Below are 9,751 nucleotides of genomic sequence, written 5' to 3'. Positions count from 1 at the left end.
CTTTGAATATTATTGTTAACCTACATAACGAAACATATCGGGTAGCTAACTTATCAGTTCCACTCTTTTCTAGGATCTGTCTCTCCCAAACCCTCAGTGCTCCTACCAGGAGCATGCTAGTCTCCCACACGGCCTTGGCCTGGGATGCCCCTTGCTTGTCTGATTTTTCATGTTCTATTCTGTAGAGTTCCCAGTCTCCTTATTCTTTGTGCATCCTTTTAGTGTGATAGCACAGTCTCACAACTCCTAAGAAAGGATGCATGAGAGGTAAATGATAGTATTTTTTAAACCATGCATGTAGAAAAAAAAAGTCTTTGTTCTACCCTCCCCCTGGATCGATAATTTGGTAGGTTGAGAGTCATTTCTCTTGGATCTCTGGGTTCTATTCTGGCTCTTAAGAAGTCACTATAAAATTTGGGTTCTCCTGCCTTTATATGTGGGCTACCACCCCATTCCCCAGAAACCTTTAGAATCTTTTATTGTTTTACTATCTCAGCAATTGGTCTTCATGAGACATTTTCTCATTCATTGTATTGGACATTTTGTGAACCTTTCAATTCAGAAATTTGTAAATTTTTGTCATCAAGTTGCAGACTAGAGACCATCTTATTAAGGAAAATAAGCAAACTCGGGTTAAGAGTCATACATTTTCTTTCATATGTGGAAACTAAAGAGGAAAAAGAAAAACAAAGGTGGGGGGTAGATTTCCTAAAAATGAGAGATCCTTGGAGAAAAGGAACCAAGGTGTGGGCGGCAGGAAGAGAGGGGGGAAATACTGGGAAATGATATCGGCCATATTATATTACTATACTGTAACAACAAATCCCATCAATATGCACGACTGTAATGCATCAAAAAAATGAGGAGATAACAAAAAGACTTGTGTGCTTTACTCACATTACATCTCAATAGAAATTTTAAGAACAGGAAAGAACTGTTTATAGTTCAGAAGTTAAGTTGGTCTCCTTTTCCTCTTTGTGTTTTGACTAACACAGCACCATCATCAAATTTCTGAAATCCACTGACAAGAATATCTTTAAGAAGAGCCAGAATAAATGATAAATATCTGAAGAGATAGATAAGTATACGTGGACTTGGGCATTACACAATGTATACTTGTACTGAAACATCATCTAGTACCCCACACTTAGAAACACAGCCACACCAATGTTTATAGCAGCCCAGTTCAAAATAGCTAGATTATGGAACCAACCTAGATGTCCTTCGGCTGATGAATGAATAAAGAAACTGTGGTATATATACACAATGGAATATTATTCAGCCACAAAGAAGAATAATATTATGGTATTTGCAGATAAATGGATGGAATTAGAGACTATCATGCTAAGTGAAATAAATCAATCCCAAAAAACCAAATGTGGAATGTTTTCCCTAATAAGTGGATGATGATATATAATGGGGGTGGGGAATGGGGGGTGAGAGAAGAATGGAGGAACTTTAGATTACATAGAATGAAATGAGAGGGAGGAGGGGGCAAGGGTATGAAAGATGGTGGAATGAGACAGACATCATTACCCTATGTACATGTATGACTACATGAATGGTATGAATCTATATTGTGCACAACCACAGAAATGAAAAGTTGTACCCCATTTGTGCACAATGAATCAAAATGCAGTCTGTAAAAAATTTTAAAAAACAAATAAAGATAGTTAAAATGAAAAAAAATTCAAAATAAAATAAAAAGAACCAGAGGAAGAAGAGACAGACCAAACATAGAAAGAAAGGCAAAAGTCAATGGAGTTCTTATCTGAAATGAGGCAAGCCAGAGAACAAGGAATGATGGTGTTTATTTCAGCTCATGTGTTTATTTTATTTTATTTTATGTATTTGTGGTGCTGGGGATTGAACCAAGGGCCCCATACATGCTAAGCCTGCACTCTGCCTCTCAGCTCCACCCCCAGCTAGCTCCAAGGCACATGCTCTTAATCACACCTCCAGAGAACTTCCTGGGAACTGCTAAAAGGGGACAGGAAGGAATGAGGAAAGAACAGCCACCAGCTAGCTGCTCCAAAGAAATGTCTGTGTGCACCACATGTCAGATCCCAGACTTGAGACATTTGCTTTTTATTTCCCCTCTTTGTATTCTCTTAGGAAAAATAGTGAATCTTCCAGGTAGACTCAAATGAAAATCTAAGCTCCCTGAAGCCAGAGAAAATTATTTTAAGATTCTTTGTTTCCTCTGTGGAATCCTTTGCAAAGATTAGTGATCTCTGGAAACCTTTTTAGTTAACTAAAAAGAATGGCCATCTCCTGCCCCTGTGATTCTAAGATTGTCTTGTATCAGTACTAACTGCATCTCCATAACCTCAGAAGGTGAAGATCCCACTGGATCCCTTTTCTTTTAAAAAACAGATTTCTTCGGTGGGTGACTTGGGAGTCCTTCAGATAAACATGAAGCTGGGTCCCTGAGAGTTTTCTCCAGGGGGTACTGGTAGTCCTTCCAGCTGATTCCCAGTTAATCTGCAACCCCCACCCCAATTTGATGGTAGGAAAATAACTAAGTATTTTGATTTTGCAAAGGTCTCAGTGAAGCAGAACTATTCATTGCTGTAATAGAAATCTGGAGGAAATGGAGATAAATATTTCCCTGATAAATGAAATCTTCAGTTGGATTCTCTTTGCACAATTAGATTTGCTAGCTTAAGTATCCTGGTTTTGCCACATGGTGATTAGTACATTAAACCAATTAAACTCTAAGTAACTCCTACATGTGTTTGCATATTTTTTTTTTAAGAGACACGTACACAGAATTAGTCTGAACCAAAGGTGTAATTTATTTGTCTGCAGTCTGAGTCATTGAGTTCCCTCAGGATATCTTTCAACTTGTTCTTTTTTAATCTCTATGGAGTATTTTTTTTTCCTGAAAAACATGTGATTTATTTAGAAACAGACTCCCCAAAAGAGAACTCAACCTATATTTTCTATTTCAGAATTTGTTCACATGACTGAAGACACTTTAAAACTCTGTACTTTGCATGTTTTCACAGCTCTGAAATGGTAGAGAGTAGTGAAAATTATTCCTGTGCTTGCTGAATAACAGAAATGAGAAATGAACACCTTCCCCGGATGTGCCTGTCAGTGCTGGAACGGCAAGAGGAAGAGACTGCCTCCACATACCCTTCAAATCTATTCAATCCTATGGCCCTACAGCATGACATCATATTCAAAAGAAGTTTTCTTACTGGAGTAAGATAAAAATCTCAATGGAGTTTTGATTCGCATTTCCCTAATTTCTAGAGATGTCAAACACTGTTTTGATTTATTTGTTGGCCATTTGTATTTCTTCTTTTGGAAGTGTCTGTTTAGTTCCTTTGCCCATTTATTAATTGTGTTATTTGTTTTATTGGTGTTAAGTGTTTTGAGTTCTGCATGTTAATGGATATTAAGGCCCTATCTGAGGAGCAGGTGGTAAAGATCTTTGCCCATTCTTCAGGCTCGCTCTTCATGCTCTTCATTGTTTCCTCTGCTGTGCAGAAGCTTTTTAGTTTGATGTTGGCCCACTTATTGATTTCCTGGTTTTATTTCTTGCTCTTTAGGAGTCATATCCTGGTTTATGCTGCAACAGCCTTCCTAGGTGTTATTTTTTAACTCTACCTCTGCATTTTTTCATTTCTTCTCAACCAATTACCAAATTCTGCTGATTTGATTTCTTCTTAAATGTACTTATTTTCATATCTACTGCCTTATGTCCTCTGTTGCCATTTCTTATTGTATTTCCACCCTTGAACATTAGAAAAATTTCAGATAAATAATTTTTTCCAGAAACATCAATCTTAGAAACATGATGATTAGAACTAAACTTAGACCTAATGTTTAGACCTAAAGTTTTTAGAAAACAAGATGATAAAATTAATTTTTTAAATAAAGATGGTTTTTACACTATTTATATCCTGCTTTGAAAGATTCATTCTTATTAGACTATGAAGTGTCTGCTATTGTTCTTAATGTCTCTCTTTTGTGGTTGTTGATATTATGTTTATCTTATTAGAGGTTATAAAACTACATGAAATTCTTCAACAACTATTGAGGTGTTAAAAAAAAGTTTTCTTTCTAAACATTTACTTGGTGTTGGTCTTAAGCTGAAAGAGCTCAGAGATATATAGAGCCATGAATCGCATAACATTTTGGTCAATGATGGATTACATGTGGTCTTTCAAGATTACAACAGACCTGAAATATTCTGTTGCTAGTGATATCCTAGGGCAACACAATACTCAGGTGTTTGTTGTAATGCTGGTAAAAAGTTTCAAACCTACCATGCTGCCAGTTATGTAAACATATTTGCACCTACAGTTACATAGAGTATACAGTACTTGATAGTAGTAATAAACAACTAGGCCACTGGTTTATGTACTTACCACACTATACTTTTTAATCATTGTTTCAAAGCATAGTCCTCGTACTTTTTTTTTTTTTTAAAACAGTGCTGGGGATTGAACCCAGGTCCTTATGCTTATGAGGCAAACACTCTACCAACTGAGCTATATCCCCAGCCCTCCTTCTACTTTTTGAAAACAAAGTTAACTGTAAAGCAGGCTCAGGCAAGTCCTTCAGGAAGGATTGCAGAAGGTGTCATTATGGTAGAAGATGATAGCTTCCTGTGTGCCCCTGCCCCCAGGACCTGCCAGTGCGACAGGATGTGGAGGTGAAAGAACGACATCAGCAATCCTGACCCGGTGTAAGCCCAGGCTCAAGAATGTGTTTGTGTCTTAGTTTTGGACAAAGAAAAAGATTAGAAAGTAAATAAAATTGAAAACCAGATGATATCATGGAGCCCAGCCAGGTTTGTGTAAGTACACTCACTCTATGACTTTTGCAAGTCAAAATTGCTAATAGCACATCTCTCAGAGTATATTCCCACCTTTAAGTGATACATGACTGTACAATTATTAGAACCCAGATACCAGACCACATTTTTCTTCCAGACTCTTCTAGACTGTTTCTGTGGCCAAGAAGACTGCAGAGTTCAAGTTGTAGGTCTATTACTAACTTATGTAATAGCCTGGATCTCAGTTTCCTCAGGTTGGGGGATGACACCTGACAGCCCTCCCTCATGAAATTGTGTTTGTGTCCTGATGATTTTATATCTGCTGAAACCCTTTGCAGCGCATGAGGCTGTCCTCGCACAAAGCATTAATGTGTGACTTTTTATTACTGCTCTTTAAGATTGGTCCCCATGGAGAGGCCTGCAGAAGGACCCATTATAGTGCAGGAAGAAAATATCAGAATGTCTAAAATATTTACTCTTGTTCTTTGACTTTTATGTGCATGTGTGTTTGAGTTGTGTGTGTGAGTGATTTGTGTGTTTGATAGTAGATTGGATTGTTCAGCATTGGCTCCAATTTCTTACTGGTTTGATTTACAAGTCTGCAGAGGCTAGAAAGCTAAGAGTCATGCTTTCCAGTCTCTTTAAGCCCAAGGGTTGCAGAGGTGATCTGGTTTTATATAAACCATGTTTCTTGCTTCTTCAATTTGATGCTTTAACGTCCGCCCTGCAAGATATGCCTCATTCTGGACAACCCAATTATGTGCTTGGACATCCGGCTTCTTGCTTTCCCCATTGCCCCACCCCATCCTGAGGGGGCAGCTGCCTCCCAGGGGCAAGCTTTTCAAATACAAACCCACCAATCCAGGGTCCACACCTGCAACCACCTCCTTATTGGGTTCTCTTACCCAGAATCATTTATCCACCTACACTAGTCACCCTAGGACCAGGTACCAGACAATTAGGGACAGACCCCATGCCCCAGAGGAGGCAGAAATTAATTCAGAGTGGCCCATCCTAAACCTGTTTACCCTACTTCCCTATTCCTTTCCACTGAAACCACAATAAATACTCTTATTCAAAGTTCCCCACTCTGTGAGCATTCTCTAGAAGAACAGAATCAATTGGAGATATATATATATATTTTTTTATTTTATTTATTATATATAAATATATATGATTCAACTGGAGATATACATATTATATGACTATTAAAGGGGATTAGTTTACATGATCAGAAGCTGGATAGTCCCATGACAGCCATTTGCACACTGGAGAGCCAGAGGAACTAGCAGTTGCTCAGTCCTAGAAGCTGGAACTCAGAACAAGAGATACGAATGATGAAGCCTCATTCCAAGGCTGAAGGCCTGGAAACTCCCTGGAGAATCACTGGTGAGTGGTCACACTGGAAAAGCAAACAAATTCAATGTCCACAGGCAATGGCAATAGCAATAGACATACCTGCTCAAGAAGAATCAAATTGCATTCTCCCTTGCTTCCCCCCTCTTCTGCCTTTTTATTCCATCTGGATCCCCAGATACTGGACAGTGCCATCCATATTCGGGGAGGGTCTCCCCACTCCACTTGCTGTCCCATTCACCAATGATCTCTGCACACTCGTAGACATACCCAGAGTCAATTACTCCTAGATATCCTTCAATCAGATTAAGTTGACAATCCGGTTAACCCCCACACCCTTCTGACCCTGGTTCTTCCTTATGTAGCCCCCCATGGTATACCCCTCCACCTGGAACTGTAGGTTCATCAAAACTATCTTTTCAATGACAATTGTTGTCCTTGTCCAGATGGCTCTAAATTGTGTCTTTAACATCATTCAGTGTTTTGCTTTGCTATTTTTGCTGCTTGCCAAATTTACCCATGGTGGGCTCAGAAACCTGCAGTGGGAAATAGAGGATGCAGATAGATTCTTGACCACTCCTCTGCCTCCATCACCCACTTTCTCTACTCTTTTTCCCCTTTGATCTTTGAGTAAAGAGGTGGAAATAAAGGAGTCAGAAGCTACAGGAAGCCTTAGAACATCTCTTGGTGGCCTGTAGGTACAGCCTTCTCCATTGGGGGTCATGTGGCTCCTTTGGAGACCTTTTCTCCTGGGAATCTCCCATTGCCCCAGGTATAGTGCCATTGCCAGTCCAAGTGGAAGATCCCACTTGGGCTGTGTCTCCCAGCAGCAGATCCCTCAGTTCCGATCACATCAGAGTAGTTCATGTCTGGCCCCTTTGCCCACCCTACAGCCTATCCCTGTCACTGACAGAATGACAGACTCCATGCTTTCTTTACTCTCACTTTCTTAGGCAATTGTATTCATGTTGTGCCAGTGCTGGAAATTCACTTATGGTGCCACTCACCTGACCTAACATGGAGCAGAAGCACATTCCCTTCTGTGAAGACAGGAAGTCAAACACACAGTCCCCCAAGTCCGCTCTCAGCTCTTCTCATCATCTCCAGCATATGGCGGAAATAGAGCTGGCAAAAGATGGAAGAGCAGAAAAGGCCATCTTCCCTTTGTGATCTGGCTCTTCTTGTGAGAACTTACACTGTGTGTGTGTGTGTGTGTGTGTGTGTGTGTGTGTGTTTTGTGCTTGCTTGATTTTGGTCTTCGTTGTGCTTTTCTTTGGTTTTCTGGTCTGGGACCATGAAAGGAGAAAATAGGAAGAGTGGCATTTCAACATGAGTTACATTATTGTCTTTCTTTCCTAACTCAAAATATTTTCATGTACATTTTTCTGATAATTCCTGACTGGGAGTAAACAAACTCATGTTAATATAACTCCTAATTTTCCATTAATAAAACCAAGGCAAAATGAACTGAAGGGACTGGCTATAGGTCACATAGGGAGTTATCACCTAAGAGAGAGGAAGAGAGAAAAGAATGGAGAATGGGGTGGGGGGGGAGAGAGAAGAAATAAAAGGGGAAAGAAAGTCAGCATTAAGCAGGCCATGTTTTTTGAGTGTTTCTCCAGTCATCCTACCAAAGACACTCTCCCACAGGCACAGCCTCCATCCAGGAAGCCTGTCTCCATCAGTGATCTATTGCTTTCAGGCTAGCTTTCTGTGGAAAACAAGTCATTTAGGAACACCATAAAAGCTTATTGATTATCAATGGTCCAGTCTGTGCTAGGTACTTAGATAAAGGGGGGAAGGAAAAAAATATAAATAAGCCCCAAATTTACTTCAACAGAAAGAGATGGACCAAATACCAATATGGCAGCTTCCCAATCCAGATCATTTCTCACACTCATTAAAATTCAAAAGCAGTGATCCAAATGTGTCCTGGATGGAACTTCCCAGAGTCTCACTAATGGATCTTTCTAGTCTCCTTTTCCACTAGCAGCAAAGGTGCTCTGAGGGAAGAAGAAAAAGACAGGCATACACTGAAGGCAGTGGTTCTCAACCCTCAGCAAGCATCAGAATCACTTAAAGGGCCTGTTAACACAGCTAACTGGCCCCACTCCAGCAGTTCTGGGTCAGACCAATAACTTGCATTTCTAACAAGTTCCCATTTGTGCCACTGTAACAAAATACCACAGCCTGGGTGATTTATAAACAATAAAATTTCATTTCTCCCAGTTCTGGAGGCTGAAAAGCCCTTGATCAAGGAGTCAGCAATACTGGTGTCTGATGACAGTTGTTCTCTGCTTAAGATGGTGCCTGGTATCTGTGTCCTCTGGAGAGAGGAAGATTGTTTCTTCATGTGGTTGGAGGTGGAAGGGCAAGAGAGAGTTCCCTTTCACTAAAGCCCTTTCACAAGGGTGCTAATCTCATTCATGATGGGGGAGCCCTCAGGGTTTAACATTTCCAAAAGGTCATACCCCTGAATACTGTTACACGAGGATAAAGTTTCAACATAAATTTTGGAGGTGACCCCAACATTCAAAGAATAGTTGTTCAGAACACAGATTCTGAAAGTCACAGCACCTCCATCCAAAGAGTCGCTACCTGTGACCCTGGACAATCACTTACCAGTGCCTAAGTTTCCTCATATCCAAAATAAGAATGAAGGTAGTACTTCAGAGTTTGACCTACTTCTAGGAATAAGAAAGTTAATATAGATAAAGCTCTCAAATGATGCCTGGCGTAGGGTAAAGACCTTGTACAAGAACTAGGTAATATTTACACGTTGTGACTCCTGTCTGTCCCCGGGGAAGCAAACCTGTGCTGCTGAATGTCGTTTTATGTCCACCTGCATTCTCCTCTCAACCCCATGATTATTTGCTGAAAGACTGAGACAAATCAACTCCTGCATGGGCCTCAGTTTCCACACTCATAAAATGGAAGGGTTGACTATTGACTTTCAAGCTTCCTTTTTATAGTAAACACGAAGTGATTTCTGCAGTTTGCTGGAATGCCTTTAAATGTTCCTGGACTATAAGCCATGCCCACTCACTCCCTTTTTGACGGTCAGAGGTAATACGCTTCTGAGTCCTGCACAACTTTAAGAGTGGGGCAGGGCTGATTGTACTTGAACTTGATCCTCAGGGGCCCTTCTCCCTTTTGGGGGTAGTTTCCAGTTCCCATGATTATGGAGGAAGGAAAGGGAAGACAGTGGAGCTGGGGACTGTACAAGTACCTCACATATTCCTTCACAGTATGGCCCCATTTTCCATAGGAGGAAACTGAGCTTGAGAAGAAAGTCACCTGCCCAAAGTTAACCAGCTGTCATGTGATCAAGCTGAAATATGAGCCTTGTGAAAGGTGTGGGGCCGGGAGGGGGCAGGACACAAACAGGCACAACAAGGAAGACCAGGACACTCCCAAAGGGTCCAACAAAACAGAACAGGCACACTCCTGGGGTGCCTGCCAAACCGGTTCTCAATGCTTGTTTGGCACAATCTCCCAGGATCAACCAATCGATGAGTTATTTTTTTTTTTCTCCCCCATGGTCTTGGGAGGGCACGTTCTTCCTAGAAAGCCCGGCATGACAGGCACCTTCCGCAGAGGAAA

The 9,751-nt window shown here is 40.7% G+C and overlaps 1 long non-coding RNA gene and 1 other non-coding gene across 2 annotated transcripts in view; both read right to left on the bottom strand.

Moving 5' to 3' along the window:
* Positions 1-4,439: 4,439 nt before the first annotated feature.
* Trnam-cau (transfer RNA methionine (anticodon CAU)) lies at positions 4,440-4,516 on the bottom strand. Its single transcript has one exon. It is a non-coding gene; the product is annotated as a tRNA-Met (tRNA).
* Positions 4,517-5,981: 1,465 nt separating this feature from the next.
* The window catches only part of LOC124989607 (uncharacterized), a 42,171-nt gene continuing 38,401 nt past the window's right edge, over positions 5,982-9,751 (bottom strand). The window contains exons 3-4 of the long non-coding RNA XR_007109594.1: positions 7,156-7,273; positions 5,982-6,194 (exon numbers count right to left, since the gene is read on the bottom strand). This is a non-coding gene — a long non-coding RNA (uncharacterized LOC124989607). The remainder of the gene's footprint in view (positions 6,195-7,155; positions 7,274-9,751) is intronic.

The sequence above is a fragment of the Sciurus carolinensis genome, chromosome 7 (genome assembly GCF_902686445.1).
Source record: "Sciurus carolinensis chromosome 7, mSciCar1.2, whole genome shotgun sequence".
In the NCBI taxonomy this organism is placed as follows: Eukaryota; Metazoa; Chordata; class Mammalia; order Rodentia; family Sciuridae; genus Sciurus; species Sciurus carolinensis.
Note: the sequence above shows the minus strand (reverse complement) of the source record. Positions and strands in the feature narration are given on the sequence as shown.